Source organism: Corapipo altera, unplaced genomic scaffold (assembly GCF_003945725.1).
Source record: "Corapipo altera isolate COAL_440 unplaced genomic scaffold, ASM394572v1 75, whole genome shotgun sequence".
Lineage (NCBI taxonomy): Eukaryota > Metazoa > Chordata > Aves > Passeriformes > Pipridae > Corapipo > Corapipo altera.
In genome coordinates, this window is record NW_020884887.1 from 9,140,651 (window position 1) to 9,161,721 (window position 21,071).

At 40.8% G+C, this 21,071-nt stretch overlaps 1 protein-coding gene across 5 annotated transcripts in view; it reads right to left on the reverse strand.

Annotated features, from left to right (window-relative positions):
- Positions 1-21,071, reverse strand: part of SGCD (sarcoglycan delta) — a 322,382-nt gene that overhangs the window by 192,912 nt on the left and 108,399 nt on the right. For all 5 annotated transcript variants that reach the window (XM_027643293.1, XM_027643291.1, XM_027643294.1 and 2 more), the window contains exon 2: positions 8,026-8,211. The gene's annotated coding sequence lies outside the window, so the exon portion shown is untranslated. The remainder of the gene's footprint in view (positions 1-8,025; positions 8,212-21,071) is intronic.

Sequence of the window (21,071 nt, forward strand, 5' to 3'; positions counted from 1 at the left end):
ATAAACACATAAAAAACCCCACTGCAGTATATATACAAGATCAGACACAGGGTTTCTGGGTTTTATTCTACTGAAGGCTTCTTGTGCATTTCAGACAAGTTCCTTAATCAACATTTACACAAGGCTTCCTCCTCCACCTAATGAACAGGTGAGCTGCAGAAATGGATCACTGCCTAGGACATGCTCTGGAGCTATGCTGTCAAACAGAGAAGAGCTTAATAGTATAAATCCCCATCAACGACTTCTGGCAATTATCAAATGTTTATTAGCCTCCAAAGTGAAGGCTAATAAACCTGCTTATTTTAGCAGATAAAGTCAAATTACCTTGAATGAAGTTGGTAAGCGTTCGAAGATTAACAGCTCTGGCCTCATATGCTTTTAGTCATTGGTGATGAAATGTCAGCTCAAAAAACTGAAAGATACTTCCTAGTTATTTAGGTAATGTGAAAACTGGGCAGTTATTTTCCAGGAAACATCCCTGTTTGACAGGTTTTAAATGAAGAAAAGTGATATTATTACAATTATCATTAGAAGAAGATGTCCCTCATCAAAATGTGTCTGGATTTTAATTGACAAGGTCCAGGTTAATGCTGTGAAAATGCCAATGAAAGCAAAGCCTGTGGCTCAAACTAATTGTCAGCACTGAGCAACCTCCACCTCTAACCCACCACAGATTTATCACTCTGTGCACACTGTACTCATGACAAGAAACATTTGAATCAATCATTAACAACTAGAAATTCCTCCCAGAGAGAAAGCAAGCAGAGTGCAGGGCTGCCCAACCCCCTTTCCCGTGCTCCCAAGCCAATGACAGGTTGCGGACAAGGAGAAAGACTTTTTTTTTGTTGTTTTGCCACATTTTTCTTTAAAGAGCATTCTGGGGAAGCTTTCAGTGATCCTCTGTGTTTTGTTGTCACCCCTGGGGGTAGGACAAAAGTGAAGAGAAAGACTTACAACTCCCCTACTGGAGTCATAAACTCGGTAACACTTTGGAAGGTGTTACCCATCAGCTGCAGTGGCAGTCAGCACCCAATTTGATACATAAAATCCAAAGGGTCTGCAAAAAACTCCCTGAATTCTCTTTATTTATATTTCCTCTACCCCAGCATGCTGGCACAGATCCACCAGGGTATTACTGGGCAGAAGGAGAGAAGCTGAGAACCTCCAGTACCTGACAGAGGCATGAGATCTGCCAGGGAAACGGCACAGTCCCAGGCCTCACGTTGCCTTTTACAGTCTTTACTGAGAATGCTTTGGTTCTGTGCAGGTGATGGCATCATCACAACACAGACTGAGCACACATGAGCTTGGGGGTTCCCCCAGTCCAAGTCTTTATATCACATCAAAAGCAAAACCAAAGTGTTCCTTCCCTCACAGCATTGAGACTGGAAAGCACAACAGCATTGTGAAGAAAGGAAGAGGGGAATCTCTACAAAGGTAAGGGGTCACTTCCACAGGTGGATGAAAAGGCATCTGGCCACTAATGCCAAAAGCACCAAGCTTGTCTGGCAAGATATAACTGGAGCTCTACTAACCCCATATAATAGAGAGAGAAAAAATAAAAAATAAAAAATTCTCCATGTTATCAACTGGCCAGTCAGGAGAAAACGCCAGATAGCATTTGCTGTGGTGAAGGAATAAGACCTTCCTTAGAGGAGGCCAGTGCCAGCAGGGTCTCTGCCAGCTCCTTCCCACCAACTTGGAGGCAAAGACTGAGGGGGGTGTCAGCCCATCATCAGAACTGGGCTCACTTCATCAGAAATGCTGCTCACTTCACTGTCCCTTTTCTCCCAGAGGTGAAAGGCAGCCATTTCCCTGCCCATTCACCTTCAGTGACCCTGCCTTTCTAGTTCTTGCTGTTTTCTATATATTCACCACAGAAACTACAGGCTGGAGAGTTCCCATTAAACAACGCCAACAAGAACTCTCCATTCACAGTTAACACTTGGCTGCACACATTCTCTCTTATTTCCAAACACTTTCAGTATGTTTTAATTTCCCTTCATCAGACATGCATAATTATTTGCATCACATCTAAACACGTACAACAGGTTTATGTTTCCAAATACAGTCCCCTAGCTGCAAAAAATCAGCAAGACAGCATTAGAAAAAAAGTAGGATTTGTGTCAATCAGGAGGTAGAGCTCAGGAAGAGGAAAACAAAAGCCACACCATCATGATTTGAGTCCGTGATTTTCACCAGGCACAAGTTTGGACCTTTACAAAAGCCTAGGTATTTCTTAGAGCATCATCCCTCAGTTAACCACCAAATTAGTCATCAACTGTGACAATAAATTTCATAACAAAAATCTGTGGAGACTTTTGGTACCTTAACTGGAAACTTGTAGAGCCAAAAGGATTTTTTTGGTCTCAAGAGACACTATTACAGAGCAAAGTATCTCTGCACCACTTCACCTGTTACTGTTGTGGCTTTACAAGGCTCTCTCCATCACACCCTTCAATACCCTTTGGACTAAGAAAAGGCTTCAATCAGAAAAGTCACAGCAAATGCTCACTTCTTTAGCTCAGCCCCAAATAGTCACTTAGAAATTTGTCAGGGTTTTCCAAAACCCTACCTCTTTCAGGCTCTTTTATGCATCCTAGAGAGCTCCCTAAGGAAGGGCATCTTTGGGACTTAGATTGGTCTGTGCTGGCTCTGCTGTGCTCAGCTCAAGTTAGTAGTTCCCAGTCTTCAGTTATCAGACCAGAACAGCTCCTGAAGTACACACGGTGCTGGGGCTTCCAGCAATTACTTCTGTGATCCTTAAGACAGGGGCTGTCCAGGGACAGAACTGCTCCTTTAGGTAATTATATTCCCAGTGCTACCCAGTCCCTGTCAGACTCTCCCCCCACCACACAAGAGGCCAGTTTTTGAAGATCATTATGAAATAAATATGTCATCCTGAAGGATGAAAATATAACCAGCTGCAGCTCATCTGAACCTGAACATTACCAAGTCACCACTATTTCCACATTTTGAAACACAAAATGTTGCTCTCTGACTGCATGTGGGACACGGGTGATTTCCCCATCACACACACAAGTCTTTATCAGCTTGGATGCACAATTAAGCTAATATTTGTCCAACAAAAGGTAAAAACTACTCTCTGGGTGGTGTCACAGCTGCAGGCAGAGCAGTAAAAGCTCTAGAGCATCCTGAGTGATCAGTCTCATATGAGACATTCTCCACTAAGCTTTGTTCTGGCAACATTCCCGCTATTTGAGGAAGGAAATGCAGTATTCTCCTTTATTTTCTGCACAGCTGGATGTAAAGCTTGGAATGCAGAACTGCCTTAACTACATGGCAGGAGGATGGCAGTTCATAATTAATTTTCCACATCAACTGTTGGCCACCCTTCTCTTCCTCTCTGCGAGGCCGTAAACTGTCAGTGGATACTTATCCAAAGAGCAGACATGTCACAGAGCAAAAAGCAAGATTATTATTAGCTAGTATTTTACAGTGTGTGCTAGCCAAAAATCAGAGGTAAGCAAGCCTGGGCATAGTGAGAGTAGCACCGGCGCAAAGGCAGCCCTGCCTGAAGCTGCTTGTCATCCAGGAGATGCAAACCCAAAGGGGATAGAAAAACAGGATGAGGAGAGTAAGACAGATAGGAGAAGGTTGCAAGGAGACAGAAAAAATGTGTTCTCAGACAAAGGTTTTCAGCCAACTAATTTCAAAACATCTGCAGCCCAGAGAAACATGTGCCCTCTTCCACCCTGACTGGACTCTGCCCAATACGTGGTCCATGGGCTGCCAAGCAGCAGCTCGGCAGAGGACAAGGGGCTCCAAACTGCTTTTTCTTCCGAGAGAAAGAAGGTGTGCTCCACTCAGAGCCAGCATTTTCCACTCCTCAGTCTCCAAATCTCTCAAAGACCAGAGTGCAAAGTAATTACAAGGAGGTTGTTGGTCCTCACAGGCAAAAGGCCTCCAGAAGAAAATAAATGATGTTACTTCATCAAGCTCTCTGAAGCACCACTACGAACATCAGAGTCCAGAAGGCAGAGCCACAGGCTGACAGCCCAGGGGCAAGGCCATTTGTACGACTTCAGGCAAACCCATTGACTTCTCAGTACTTTGAGAGCACAGGTAAAGGACTATTATATTACTGGTCTGTGATTTATATCTTAAGAATTTCATTATGGTTTTGGAGTTTCTTATTTCCCTTCAGAAATTCAACTCAGTTCTGCCGCTGCTATCACCTTTTTAATTCATTTTACAACAAGATATTTGTTATCAGAAATTGTGCTTTGATATGTGTCAGGTTGATGGATTCAATAAAAGCCCTGTCAGGAGAAACTGAGTGAACAGGGTTGCAGAAGTGGTGTCATCAAGGGAATTGATACGTTAACAGCCAGTCTGCTGATCTTGCAACAAAACGTGCAAACATAATGGGTGTTTATATCATCACCCTGGCAAAATAGTCCAGAGAAACACTAGAAAACATTTGCATAAATGTTACTCAGCCAAACAAGCTCAGTGTGCTCACTAATCAAAGAACATCTGTAAAACGTGATCCTGCACACTGTCCTGTTTCCCTGTTTGGTGTGCAAAATTCAATCAAGAAGAATAAAGGCTTTATTCAAAATAAAGCCTTGATTTTAACTTTTGGAATTCAAGTAGACATCCTGTGATGCTCCAACTGAGCTTTGCCCTCAGTAATGTTGGAGGACAATTTTACTGACACATTTTCAGGTACAACCAGTAGACCTGCACCTCTCAGCAAGTCATTGAAAAGTTGTAGCAGGGTCTTACTTTGGACAGCCTAACCCACAGGCATATAAAATCAGTATTTGTTTCTGATTTAATAAACGAAATCACACAAGAAACAAGAAAAAGGTGAAGAGAGAAATAATAACTTTTTATCAGATCACATAATACAGGAAGTGAGACAAGGACACCCGTCCACTGCTCTGCTATAGGTCAAGCAGAAAAACAGTCTCTGCTGCACCTGATCAGAGCACCACATCTGCAACATCACCTCTGCACTGTCCTGTAACTCTAAGAGATTTTGTTAACTGGAACTGACTTACAGAACATCTGGAAAAAAATGTGATGCTGAGATCCAACATTTAGAAAAAAGAAATAATACTACAGTCTAAACAAAGCAAAGGGAAAATTTCCACAGCAATTAATTGGAAAAAGGTGAATTACATTGAGGATTTATGTTCATGTAATGAAGACAATTAATTGCTACGAGAGCCATAAAACACATTAAATGAACAGGGTTTTTTCCAATTCTACTTGCAAGATAAATTTTATTAACTATGTTTAATGGCTACTTAAAATTTTTCCCTTACATATTTATTAAATGTGTCTTTTCAGCAGAACAGAGCATTTTACTAACCTGATTCTGCTAATCTAAAAATGAGCAATTTCAGAAAAAAATATTATTCTGCATGTTATCTGAAGATCCATTTAAAATAATTCCTCATACAATAAGACTGCCATCACCACAAATGTATAAGTGCTGCTAAAAGGGAATCTGCTTGTCTCACATGAGTAAACACTCTGCTGCAACTGAGTTCAGTTCACATTATTTGAACAGATGTTTCAGTTTCCAGTAGAGATATGGAGCAAACGTTGAGTCCTGATGTCATTTGATGTTACTGTAATCACTTCATTAAAAATCCCTCTACTTGGGAGAGCAGGACACATGGAAAACACTGGCTTAGATTGGAGCAGTGACCTCAAACAGATCCACATCCAAATCTTGTGCTTTGCGCTATAGACTCAGCTGCTCAGCCAAGGCTATCTGTGTGCCTCCAGCTGTGGGTATTGGATGCACCTTCTGCACTTGGATTGCATGCAAATCAGAGACAGATGATTACCACCTAAAAGTGACCTAGAACTGACTCTGTTTCTTATTCACCATTTATAAAATGGGGATAAGTAGCACTTCTGTCTAACAAGGGTGTCATGGGAACAGATAAAAGTTGATGGTAGTCAAATATTCTGGTAATCATGAGTCCTCAAGATGAAGAGAATCGATAAAGAAGGGTCGCAGTTACTTCAGTGAACAACAGTTTGGCCAAATCCTTACACTTAAGCACAACCTTCTCAATCTGCAATGATCTTCCTTAAAGATGAAGTTGCTACAAATGTGAGCTTCCCTTAAATAAAATCCAAGTTTTTAGATCTGACGGTCACAAAGTAAAATGCAAAACTATGACCAAAGTCCAACCTAGCATTTAATGCCTAAATAATAGTAAATCAATTGTATAGAAAATGCTCTTTGTCCTCTGAAACTGTGAGGTTCTGCAAAGTTCTGCACAACCTCATGCTGCAGACTGACACGTAAACCTTAGACTGAGAGCTGGACTGACTCTGATGGAAAGGATGTGGTGAGCTCATCTAACCACCATCCTGTCCAAAGTAAGGGCACCACCACAATCACACCACAGCCAACATCTCTCGAGCAGATCCTCACCTGCCCTGGCACCCCTTGCTTACCCAGTAGAACACACATCCTCATTGCCAGGAAGATTTACATGTTTCAACTTAAAAATCTCAAACCCGAACAAAGAATAAACAAAACTGCTGTGATTTCTGCATTAGAGCAGTGCAAAATTTTTCTCTGAAAGAGTCAAGCAGCTCTCTTAATTATGAAATACCTTTTCTACAACCTTCCCTTTTAAGTGTTTTAATCACAGGAACAGTAGCTTGGAAATAAATAAAAGTGAAGAGGATAATGAAGGCAAGAGCAACGTTTAACAGCCTCCTCTTCTAGAAACCAGGTGCTGCTGGAGCAGAGAGACAACTGGAGCCAGCAGCGCCATGGGTTAATGATGGGAACCTCTCCCTGACAACCGTGTTGTTTTCCTGAAATGCCTGTACAAATTAACAGCATATGCTGTGGTTGGAACAGACCTTTCTTGACCCTCAACATTTAAAAGTTAAGCACCTAATTTAAGCTATTTTCCTCCAACTTTTTCTTGCAATCGCTGGAGACAGTCAGAGCTCTGCTGAAGCGTGAGAGTTTGAGCCTACAATTTCCAGAGGTAACATGACTGGTGCAACCAGATGAAAAGCAGGAGAACTAACGCACACTCACTTGGATGCATCATGTTTTCTTAGAGGCTTTTAAGAAAGTCTTGACTTGTTCTCCCTCCTACTCCACTAACACCGAGTGCAGGTGTTACATTGCTGCTGTACTTTTCTCAATAAGATTATACTGCTGGATCAGTCATATAAGAGAAGTCAATACCCATGTGTTAAATAAAAAAGGATAGCATCATCTGATACCATTCTTTTAAGATCTAGGAGTAATTGCTTTAAATTTGTTTTTTTTTTAAATCAGGAAACTTTGCCTTCACAGAAATAACTTGACCTAGAAAAAAGAAGCTGTAGAACCAGAGACTACATTACCGTAAGAGCTTATATAGCACCATCTTCATCAGCAATACATTCCCAAAGTCCTGGCCTTCAATTTATTGTTAAAAGATAGTTGCATTATTGCCTTGCTACAGTTTCAGCATAGCCAAGGCAATTTTTGTGTGGATATGAGAACCTCCACACTGGCGAAACTTTTAAGTGCCCCACGAAAAAGGGGGCATACAATTATACAAGAAGTTGGTAGTGGCATTTCCATCCTTGGTAAACAAGAATATACAAAGCACAAAGGAAAGCACAGGGATGAATTACAAATGGGCTACTTCATTTTATTTTTTTTTCATCTCTGACCCTCAGAACTGCAAACATTAGTGAAACACAACAAGTAGGACTTTCAAAACATGGATGCCTATCACCAAGTATACTCCACCAACAGTAACACACATCCATCAGCAAGCATTTTGTTCAATAGGGCACTTAATATAAACATGCACCCCCCCAAGCCCAAGATTATAAAAACACTTCAATCTTGATGAACACTTTCCAAATTCAGGGAGAGCAAAGGTTATGTACAAATGCAGTGCAAGCATGGCATGTGTACAGCAATAAACACAAAGGCTGCTAATGTTCTGTTTTCCACATATGTAGTCATTCAGAAAAGAGCAAAAATAAAAAAGCAGGGGAAAAAATACATACCTTACCAAACCTGAATGTTGGACACAACTTGTTTCAGAGCAACATTGGTGTGAAGGTAAGCTCCTCAGGTGACCACCAACTGCAATTCTTTTCCAAGCCCCCCAGAGGCTCCAGCTCTCCCTTGTCTGTGTCCCTGAGGAAGATGCGGTGTCCTCCAGTATTTCAGAGCCTCAGCTGCAGAAGACGCTGCTCAGAAAAAGGGGAAGAGAAGAAGGTGTGGCATTTAATTCTAGGGTCAGTTGTTTGGCAGATTCAGAGCAGAACACAAGACAACACTGGATAGGAATGAAATGTCAAGGCAGGACAGAAAGCCTGTGACAATCCATCATGTGTGGCACCTTCAGAGGGCAACCGTTGAATTCAAGAACTGTGGTGCAAAGTTATTCTTGCTTTACAGTACTTTTACAGTGACCCTAGACCAGGAAATGAATGACAGCCTGGCTGCTTTTTATTCCAGTCCAATATCATAATACAAAAGTAAGTAATGTACTTCTCCCATAGGGAATATTTTAATTCATAATAGCATTTCTGAAGAATAGCAGGACTTTCATATTAAAAGCAAAGACATCACCTCAGTCTTAATACTTTGCACATTAAAATGGCTCTCACTCAAGGAATTCAAAGTTTAGGAGCTTACAACAGATGGGAAGTGGGGGAGTGTCCACCCAACACACAGCAGTTCCCAGTGTTCTGCCTCCAGTGCAATTGTCAAGACAGGTGAATGTCCTGGGGTTTTCTGGGCCCAGGGGTCTCAGCATCACCATGTTTTCTAGCTCACTGTCACTGCTAGATGTGCTCAGTGTTTTCAAGAGGTCAGATCCTGGCACTGAACACAGATGTGGGGGTCTCACTGCAGACACCCAGGTGAGAAGAAAGCAATGGAGACGATCACCTGGCAGCAGTGCTGCCCCAGAGAGGCACTGAGAAGTTCGAATGTTCATCCCTAATCCTTGGCATATCGGAAAACAGTCAAAGGAGCATCCTTCCCCCAGCCAGATAACACAGCCTGTGAAGCAAAACCAGGCACAGCAGCACAAAACAGGTGAGGATTGAGGGAAGAGCAGGATCTGACCGCCCTCGGTCAAGTACACCCAGACTATGTGGTTTGTGCCCTGAAATCAAGCTCAGAGATGCCTTCCTAAGATTAACTCAGCAGCCACGAACACACTCTAACTTTGCCTAGGAATGCAAAAAAAAAGCACAGGGAATAAAAGAAGAGATATACAGGAAAAAGCCTGTGGCAGCTCAAAATACCACAAAATCCCATTCCACCTCCACAAAAAATCCTGAACCCATGAACAGGTTATACCTATCTGGAAAAGACATTAGTTTTTGGGCTTGTAAGAAGGAAGATTTCAGTAATCAGCATGTGAAACTGTGCATACCAAAAGTTACCATCATATAAATCATACCGTATAAAGTTGCCTTTATATCCATACAAACAAACATACTTTTTTTTTTCTTTTTTTTACCAAAAATCCACATAGCAAGTATGGTCATACAGATCAGAACCATCAAATATATTCACTTTATTTACCACTAATTACTTTACTGGCCCTCATATGAGTGGTTTATGTTACATACACACCCAAAGGCTCTACAAGTGGAACAGCTTGTGAGACACCCACAACAGCAGTCAGGGTGGCAGACCCCAGTCCTGCATTTCTTGGTACACATTTGCAGACTTTCTGCCTCTCCTGAATTCAGATATGAAGGACAAAAGTGGACCTTCACAGTTCCTGTCCTCTTCTAGGCTAACCATGAAAAATCAGACTGCCAACTGAAAAGGCTGCTGAATGACTTATGGGTACAGAAATGGCTGATGCTGCAGTAGTTTGATCTGCAGGCAGCAGCAAGACCTAATTCTACTGCTTTTAAGGGATTTTATCTCTGGAGACGACAGCTACAATTACTTTTTCATTTCAACTTGTAAATTGTAACGCAGAATAGTCACAAAGAAAATCAGTACTACATTTTTGTGCATTAACCACAGCATCAGCTGAGCTGAGTAGTAGAAGTAACAGTAATAGGACTACATCATTACAGCAAGCTGAGTGCAGGAGCCTGGTCTCAGGTTGGAAAAGACATGGTCTTGGAAGTACAGCTGGTCAATGCTCACTGGAGGCAAATCTCTATGGTAAGAAGTTGGCAAGTTGCCTTAAAATGCTGCTATGTATGCACATAGAGTTCCTGTACCTTCCCAATTCCTGCACTGCCAGGTGCACTATAAATTCCAGCACAGGCAGGAGCACATATTTCCAGCTCTTGGAGAAGATGAAAACAAAGCAACCCTCTTCCTTGGTGCTACCAAGTGGTTGCCTGATCCAGACTGAAAGAGCAGAGTGCTATGAACATGCAGTAATGTGAAGGATGAGAAGTAATGGGAGGTGTGGACATGGAGGGGAAAACAACTTTAATCATGACAAAACGCACCATTCCCATCTTTCATGGTACAATGGAGATGGGGGTAACATAATAAAATTAAATTCTTGGCCAGGTTTCCAGCAAGCAGTACAGTGCAGATGCTCCAGCCCGAATGCAACGTGCTTCCTCCACGCTGATGATGCGCACCACAGAAATACAGAGGAAGGGAGGCAGGCCAGGGACCACCCTAGTCAGCTACAGAGTAAAGTAAAAGGCCACAAAATATTAATGCAAGAAAACCCTCATGAGCTATAATTTGTGTTGGCTCAGAATTTTCCAATGGAAAAAATGAGACAAAAAAAAAAAAAGGATACCAGTTCTGTTGCCCAAACTTGCATGATTTTGCAGAAAAAACCCTTCACACTCAGTGAGCCACTACTGAATTGGTGGTTACTGTCCAACTGGTTTTCCTCTCACAGTCAAGGAACCTGGAGAACCCTTCACAGAGCACCTGATGATGCTTCTCAGATCTCCTTGACTCTGGGCAGTTCTAGTGAGCAGCCATCCTGAAGGGTGAAAAAGGTCCAGGTCATGGTGGGCTGATGAAGCAACTCCCCATGCTCAGATCCCCAGGACTGCCCCAGAACTGCAGAGTGAGAACAGGTAGCTTGGAGAGCTTGTGGATGCCCCGTTCCTGGAAGTGTTCAAGGCCAGGTTGGATGGGGTTTGGAGAAACCTGGTCTAGTGAAAGGTGCCAGGGGGTTGGAACTACATGATCTTTAAGGTCACTTCCAACTCAAACCAGTCTATGATTCTATGATCCCTGACAAAACCCCATCCATTTCAGTCGGCAGCTGCTATAGGAGCCAGCACTGTTTTTATCTGAAACAAAACCAAGTCTGAACTTAAAGAAATGCCCCATTCATGAGAAATTCCACAATTCTGTTGTGATGTTTCTAAGTTGTGCTCCCCCACTAGTCTTCGATCAGACACGTGGAGGGAACCGCTGACAAACTGCAAATTACTTTCATTATCCCACTTCAGATTTTTACATTCAGTTAACATAGTTAAGTAGTATCAGATCAGTCTTCCAGTCACAAAAGCTGGCATATGAATGTTCTCATTAATCGGAAAAGGCAGGCAAGATATTTTTCCAGTAAAAAGAGGTTATTTCCCTGAGGAGTCTCAGTCCTTTACTGATGGAAAGCATGAATTATACAAAAAAACTATATACTTTTGATGTAACAAATAAGATCAAATATTAAATCTGAAGACACCATTTCTATCTTGAGATGTTTCCAGACCACAAATCAATGAAGTCTGGGAGGCTCTCTCGCAGGAAGCCTTGCTGTATCTTTGTTTTCATACTTGTCTTTAGGCATCAGCCATTAATCACTGTTGGGGTGAGGACAGGAGCCATCTGGACTCCTCTCTGACCCAGCACACTCATCCTCATATTGGTGTGTCACACAGCTTGAGGGGCAGCTTGGACCTTGTGGATACATATGACAATATTGGTAAGCACATGCAACTTCATCAAGGGCAAAAAGAGGTATCTAGAAGCTAAACAACATATTTGCAAGCAAATATTGCAGTGTAGTAGATATTCAAATTAGTATTAACTTGTCTCATCAAAAATTAATTACAATGTACCTAACTGCAATTGAATAAATTAGTTGGGCACAGAAAAGATTAAATATTTAAAGAGGCTGATGACTTAAAAATAATTGAAACCGTAACTCCTTGCCTAAATATTAAATTTCTTTTATTTTTACTCCTAGTGTGGCCCTTAAGAAATCAGAATTCCACATGTGTGTGCATTCATGTAGATGTGTATGACACATTCAGGTATACGGAACATGTTCATGTACAGTCTCCTAAGTTCCCTCTTTCCCTAAAACTAAACTTGGGTAAATATTTTCAGCTAATAGAGAGGAGGTCCATTGGTAGAGCCAGAAGAAAGGCTGTGAAACAGGCACGGGAAAACACATTTTTCTGCTAAGTATTTAACAAGGTCACCCGCCTCTGCAAGTGCAGGAAAAAAGATCCCACAGCAGGCTCTGAACACAGCAAGGGATTATACCAATTCATTAGCAGGTATATTTTCTAATTACAGTCTCGGACACGGGTCCCCTTACAGCTGAGAAGGGAACAACTGCTGCTTTTTGCCATATCCTCCAGATCAAGCTCACTGTTTCCTGTTGAGCTCCAGGACAGGACGGCTTAGCACTGTCCCACCACAAAGAGCAGGGGTACTCTGTTACCTCAGAGGATGCCCCTGGCTCCTCACAGCCCCATTCCCGAGGGAAGCCAGTTTCTGCAGTTCATACTATCTGTTCCTCCGCTCCTGCCACATCAAGAATGCCGTGGGATCAACAGCTCATCCTGTCAGCTCCATCTCTGGTAAATATCTCACATTAATTTAGTGTAAAGGTGACACTGGTGAAGAGGGGAACAAAATGAGACTTCGAATCCCTTCTTCCGAAAGGCTAATGGTAAAAAATTGGAAGCAATGCAACTTTGGCACCTTTCCAACTATAACACTTAGAGTGTTGCCCACAGCCGCGTCCCAGACATGCTTCATCATTCACGATGGCTCAGTACAAAACATAAATAAAACAGAAATCTCCAGCACTACCGACACTCAGCTGTTTCGAGGTTTTTTTTTTTTTTCCCCTTCCCTGCCAACAAAATAAATAGTGAAACAGAACTACAATTCAAATGATAACATCCACGATCAGAAACTTGGTGGGGGTTTGTGGTGGGATGGGAAATTAACTCAGGTAATAATAAAATAAAGAATACATTGACTGAGATTAATATAATGGAATACTGTGATGTCGCTGAAGATCAGCGTTGCTTTCTGTCATCCAAGTACAAACTAACAGTATCCAGGAAAAAGGAAATAAGTGGTTAATCATGCTTGTTGTAGGAAATATTCCCATCATAATAGTATCAATGTTACATTATGAGGTTCAAGAGTGTAATTAATGTCTTGGTGGGTTAGAAAATGCTGCACAGGTTTTGCTGCTGTTGCACATGAGTAAATACTTCCTGAAAATGAATCCAAGAAGTGCAGTGGAAATACACCCAATTTCAAATAACATAAGCTCCTTTCTTCAGCAGGCATGTTTTAACCAAAGCTGCTTCTCAAGTTCAAAAGCATTAAGTTGCAGGCTACTGTCTAACTCTCTAGCTGCCAAGACTGCATTATACTATTAAGTGTTTTTATTATTATTACTCTTACTACTACAGTCTGGTTAGACTATAAAATAAGATCTCTTGGGCTCCTTAGACTCAGACATTTACATCTGCCCTTGTACTGAAGCTCTTTCATGAGATTATTGTTTCTTCTGCCAGTTCAATTGAAAGCAATGATGATGTTATTGCAATGCATATGTCCTTGTCAAATAATGCTTTCAAAGGGTTGGAAGCATATTTCGGTGTGGGGGAGTGGGGGAAGGCAATGCTCAACTCACTTCCCAGATTTAGGAGAGAGTGAATAGCAAACAGCTTGCACTTAACTGGTCAGATCATCAAAACAATCAAGTAAAGAAATGAACACATTTCTCCCAACAAGAGCTGACAGGTTTGTACCAGAGGCAGCTGTGTGATACAACCTTTGCTGATAGAACAATATCTAACTGGATTTCCTCTTACTCGAACTCAAAATAGGAATCTAACTAGAAAACAATCCCATCACTCATCTTAGTACCACAGTCAGGCTACAAGCCTTAATTTCACACTGAGTGGGGAGTAACTGGCTCTGTCAGGTTTCTTCTTTGCAAATTTGAAGCGTGTTCCTCCAGCCCCAAGTGCATTGCATCAGCACTAACTTGTTTCCCAGCTCATTAAAAAGCTTCACTTCCAAATTTAGGATGGCAGAGTCCTTAACTCAGGGGTAAGGTAAAGTCCGTGCCTTTCTTTTTCCTTATCTTGTTATCCTTTTCACTGAGCCAGGGTCAGCTGTTTTGCAGAAGTTGGGACAGATTATCTCTTTCCCAGCCTCACTTCTACTCCTGTGGTTCACATATTTTTACACCTCTGCCAGGGTGTTCCCAAGGCTAGGGCTCCACTCTGCAACCACAGCATCACAGAGGTGGAATGCGCTATGAAAATCCCAGCACAAGGAAAACAAAATTTATCAGTATATGTAACAATGCATAATAAATTACGCTAACTAGAGAAAAAACATTTTTTGAGCCATCCCACAATAAACTTCTACTCATGCAAAGCAAGCACACTTAGACTATTCTGGGATATATTTTCTATATTCTATAATTCAGGTACATTCCAGGATGAAGAACACTGTTTATTACTGGAAGGTTCAAATACCTTTGGATCTCTTTACCACAGTTGATAGTACATAAATGGATCCTATTACAGGATCAGGACACTAGAGCATAAGCTTTTTATACATATACCGTACTTCTCTTTCTCTGTATAAAAGGTATTAACTTGACCACTGTTAACTTTAATCTCATTTGAACTCAGTGCATTTGTATTTTGTCACCCAAAACTGACTTCTCTGAATCTTCTTCAGATATGCTTTTACCTTCCTTTTGCCCCTTTTTTTTTTTTTAATTTAACTTTCTGTTAGTCGGTTTATGTTGGTTCAGTGACTCTCTCTCTCTTTTGAACACTTCAGCTAAAACTTTCCAATATTTCTTGCACTGGCTGCACTCTACTCTCACTGGAATCAGTGAGCTTTATGACTGGCCTGCATTAAGACAGGTCAAAATGCCTTTGCTGCACTAATCTGTCACTGTTCACAGATACTCTGCTTTGTGTTACTGCCACTTGTAACTTATTTTCTGTTGGAAAATTAATAACTAAATGTATATACACCTCCATCTATTGTTAAATGTCATTGCTAAGCAAGCCTTTTGTCCTTTGCTTAAGTTACTTATCTCTAAAGTTAGTTAACTATGTAATGTTATTGTTTATCTTTGTGGAACATATTGGGATAAGCTGGTATACCCGATGCTAGAGAAAATACAAGTATATTGGATTCTCTGGCACCCGGAGGACACACAGCTGTCAGTCAGCTGTCAAGCCAGAATCTTAGCAGGGTTTTCCATTATAAATTCAGGTTATTATTTTCAAACTTTTGATTTTAAAAGCCATACATAGCTTCAATCTCTGTTGCATTTCCTAAGAGTCTAAAACATGATTCTCCTATGATGCTTTAACCCAACTTTAGTTGTATTTGGAAAAACAATTGGGTTTAGTAATTTTGCAAGCTTCAAAAAGTTTGGATAAATTATATATAATGTGCTGTCACTCTGGAATTCACACCCACATGTCTACTTTTACACTCTTACAACCCAGGGGAAAAGTAGGAGTCAACAAAGCCTGTGAATGACACAGAAAGGCACCGCTCTCGGTGCAGACACCTGATACATTAGCCTGGAAAGTATATCAAATTCAATGACATTTGAAAAACACCAACCTCTGAAATGTCATTTTTCCTACATGGATCATATATTTGAAGAAAAATAAACTGAAACTGAGCTGGTAACCAGTATAAAAGTCTGGTAAAACTCTAGAGCCATTAAGTGCTTTAATTTCAGTCACCAGTACACAAAGGACAGAGCAGGAGAACACAGAAGAGATCATGCTGGGGCCTGGCATAGCATCAGGGAGGAGCTTCCTAGGAGAAGTGTCAGGAGTTTGGAGGAAGCTGAAGCAAGTTAAAAAGGACCATAATAATAATAAAAAGCCCCAGAAGTTTGCCTTTTGGTCCACAGTCACCAATGTATTTGCAAATCGCAAATCAGGACTTCCCCAACGTCATCTCCCCTTTCTGAGCACACACATACATCCCTTTTCAGACTCCACATGAGCAAGATCTTGAGTTCACTCACACAAACACCTCCTGCTGTCTGCTCTCAGAGAGAGCAGGTTTGTTGGACTTTTACAGAAAGTCAGCAAACTATCTGAAATACTCCACCCATAAAATAAAGCAGCGTCACACTGTTCCTGTCGGTAAAGGCTGCTTTCCTTGGTGTGCTGTAAATCCTAAGGAACAGAGCAGAAATACAGCACCTAGCAGAGCCAGCCTGAACAGCAAGTGTCTGAACTGCCTTCAGTCTCAGGTGCTCAGAGCAATCTTTCGACTTGTGCTGAAAAGCAAAGCAGCTAAAAGGGGACCATCAAATGCAAGGGAGTTTAGAATAACCTTGTTACAAGATAAGCTGATTCTTGTCAGACGTGGCTCAAGACTGCCAACTCCACTTGGAGCCCATGATTAGTAGACCCCAGACAGAAATATGTCACTAAGCCCAGGTAGAGCTTGGCAGGAGATGAAAAGCCTCGTTTAGCCATCATGGGCAAAGAAAACATACAAGGCGCGCGGATCCCACCTAAATCTAGACACGACCAAAGTGCAGTAATGAAATACAGATTAAAACTATTCCTAACAGGGCAGCATTTGAGATAGAAATTGGCCTTATCACTGATCTTTTACAGATGCACACTGACACACAGAGCAGTGCTCACATGACAACTGCCTGTGACACCAGCTGGTTGGATCCCCACTCTCCCACTCACAGTTCATCATGACAGTAAGTAATTGTGTTCAATTAAAATCTTTTTGGAAATATGAACCCACAAATACCATGCACAAAAGTTTAGAGTGCTTTGACTCTTTCTAAAGTCCTTCTAAAACCCAAAATAATATCTTTGACAAAACTGTACTGCAGTTCTGCATGTATTTGGCCAATTAGCAAAAAATTCAGCTCAAAGGTTGGTTGGTTGTTGTTTTTTTTTTAACCACTAAAGCTTAAACAATTGGATACTGGAAAAAAAGCCTATAGCTATCTATCTGCATAGCACTGCAAACACTTTGAACACCACCAGAATAAAATTCATTGACCTGAATTTATTTCTGGTGTAACTTCACTGATTTCAGCGGGCTTTTACCAGTGATAAATTTGCCCATGGGTTTTGGGGACATGAAAGGACTGTGAAATCACAGCTTGTAGAAATGTCAATGAGCAGGTTTGGATGTGCGCATCGAGGAACTCTTCTCATTCCAAATCTGTAAACCTTTGGCAGTTTGCAAAACACTGCTCTTAGAAACATTTTGAAGAGCTATAAATAGACTGCTCAGCCCATGATAAATTATAATCTGTGAAGGCTGCAAGACTAGAAAGGTCTACAGCTCTGGGTTTTCAGTAGGAGCTTTCAGGACTTCTCTGACCAGACCCAAATTTTCACACTTCGAGTTTCTATCTGTGTGTCTGTACATGAACATTAGAGTCACTTCTTCTGGGTTCTTCCCATTTCTAATGAAGAGCAGTCTTTTTAAGAGTCACAAACTGACACCACTTGTACAAACTGAAATGCTCTTGTGAAATTTCCAGTTAAAAAATAATAGAGAAAGGCCCAAGTTTATACAGCCTGGTGTTCCTGAAGCTTCTGAGCTTCAGAAGTCATATGGTTTCAGACACCCTTTAACTGTCTCTCACAAGCAAATTCAGAAATTTTGATGCAACCTCCTGAAGTCTTGATCCAACCTCAAGTTACAGCCACATGCTCTGCTCTTCAGGAACAGCTACTGAAAGGGCTGAATTTCACCAGCTCTGACCTGCACTCAGAGTGCAAATAGCTACATGTTTCCACTAAGTCATCTGTTTTTACGAAGAAAAGCACTACTGCTCTGATTGCTCACTAAGCTTGAAGGCTGACATGGGAGGATGGTATATGCCCATCACAAAAAATCTGAAACAGTAAGTAGAAAAGAAAAGCAGATGATCAAATTCTCAGCTTGTGTAAGTCAGACTGGAGTCTGCAAAAGTTAATGACTACAGAGTAATTTTTACCTTTCCAGATCCATACTGTGCATTGTGGTTATCTAATCAATACAACAAAGAGATGTCACAACCATTTTACAGTGGCCATTACAATTATACACAGGCAATTACTGCAGTGTCAGAGACTGATGCTTTTCCCTTCCTATTTCACTGTGGAAGTACAACAAAAAGTAGTTAAAGTATATATTAATGGTTGTTCAAATAATATACTTGATTACATCCACTACACAATATTTTCCTTCATGTTTTTATAATGAATCTGACCATGAAAAACAAATTTATGCCCACAGTTTGTATCATTATAAACTCAACTCATTTGATGTGAAAAACCTACAGTTTAATTGCTTGATTTAGATTTGGTTGGTTAAATGCGTACTGAAACATTACTATTTTAATTATGTTAATTTATAACTGAAAAGCTAAATTTACAAAGGCAATAACATTAATTATTTACTTGCCCATTAAAGCTGAATATTTATTACCAGGGTAATTGGCTTCGTAAGTCTGCCAAAAAATTAAAAACGAGTTTATGAACTGATTTATACAGAAGTGATACTGAAGCATCTCCCAGCAGGTTGTGTATGTTTAATGGATTCCTCTGATATACAACTAAATTTCTGCCATTTATAGTCTGTTACATATAGTACTTTCAAAAGATTTTATTTTTTCCTTTATAAATACGCCAGTTGTGACTCAGAGCAAGTTCCTTTACTGTTCTGTCCTCAAAATCCTTTCTGCAGAATGATGAACTTTCACTGGTCTGTAATAATTTATGAAGATTGCATCTTGCCTGGTCATCCAAACTCCCCCTGAATGTAGGATTACACTGGGTTAAATCAACTTCAAAGGGAAACAGTAACTCAAAATAATCCAGTTCACAGCCACAATAGCAGAGCTGTTATGAAACACATATTAGTGAGGAATCTCCACCCTCGCTAATATTTTAGCTTCATTTCCATTTGCAAGATAACAAATATATTCAATGTTTATTTATGCATGCATCCTCAAAGTAATACAATTAACTTACTAATGCTTACAGAACAATTTGTATATTACCTTGATGTATGATGAAAGGCTAATTTTCACTGCTGTCTAGACACAAATTATAATTCCATTTGGCAATGTCTTTCAACCCCAGCACCAAGCAGATACCATCCTTTCCTGCTTATGTTCCTTAAATACGTGACTTTCCCAGCAGGTGACGGGATTACTAAAGAGCTGCAGCAACATGGCCATTAGCAGGAGACAGGAAGCACTGCTGTCACCTTCAGTTTTCCTCAGGCTTGGGTGAAAGTCCTCTTTGACTGAGGTCTACTACTATCTGGTCTGCAGAGTGCACAAGATAATCCAAATAAAAGAGCCAGCCCTGAGACAGCGCTCATGGAGACACTAACTAGGATGTTCAATATTTATTTATGTGGGTGTCCTCAAAACAGGATGGTTAGGTCCAGATTACAGTCTAAAAATCCAATCATGCTGTAATAATACTGCAAAGGAAGGATAGAGGCATCCATGAAAGAGAGGTAGTAGGTCAGTGGATTTGGTATCTCATCTTATGTGAGAAGGAAGAGGTTGAACCACAGTTTAAAACTTTGCTTTCCCTAATGTTTTTCCTGCAAATCCTCTGCTCCTGTCTGAAGCCCAGCAACATGGAAGGTGTGAACCTCTGTCTTGGGGAAAAAAATCATCTGGTTTTAAATATCAACATCTCAGAAGATGAGACGCAAAAGGCTGCAGGCAGGACATACAGTTGTTTAAATTATTATTGCTGTTGTTGTTGATATTATTACTATAAAATTGATGAAGAGGAAGGGAAAAAAAACAAACCCCAAAACTTCCAATTGAAAACCTGGGATTTCTTTGTAAACGTGCAGCTCCCATCACAATACAACAGACCTTTGCCTTTTCTAAAATTATGCAGGACATTGATCCTTTTGCTAACAGAGCAGACATGCCAGTATCTCTCATTGCCAATTTTCTCTAAATACAAAAGAAACACAGCACAATATAGGTACAAGAAACAGAAGTGGTAAGAGCCAGAAGAATTTACTAACACCCACATTCAACCTGTGATGTTGAAGACAGATTTTCTTACAGTTTAATTCAATGCCCCCAAAATGACATGGGCTGATATTTCATGTGAGATTGTTAAATCAGGTTGAAGCTGGAGCTATTCCATATACACATGCAAAACATCATGGAGGCTGCATGGCAGGTTGCTGCAGTCTGGACATGAAGGCTCATACCTCTGGCTCCATGTCCAGACTTCCACAGGGGCACCTGCACAGAGTGCAAGACTCCCCATTAATTTTTGGATCTAAATTAGAATTGGAATTTGCCCTGCTGCCTGTTGTGCTCAGGGTTGCAACCAACATACACACATTAAACAGTCATGGAAGGAACCACATCCCATGCTTTGGGTTATCATGTATCCAGAAGTTCGGTGCAACACACTTCTCTGTGGGCTGTCACTGACACCCTGAACAGATCAGAAAGGGATCTGTATATGGCAACATTCACTGAGATACAATGACACCACTTTTAAGGCTTTGTCTCAGAAATATCTGACTTCCCTAAATTGCATCTTCCTTTCAACAAAGCACAGTCCAATGAGATAACAGCAAAGATTCGCTAAGCAGGGCAGAGGAGGAAGTTTTTCTAACTTTAAAAATTTGTTACTTAGTCCGAAGGTCAAACTGTCAGAAATATTAATAATTCAGAAAGCTATTATGAGTTCAAGTCTATATAAAACTCATTTATTTGTACAATACTTCACCCAAAGTTAAAATTTTTTAGAACTTTATTAACTCCAATGCATGAAATATTTCAAACTGAAACCACAGTCTTTTTATTTAAAATGCTACA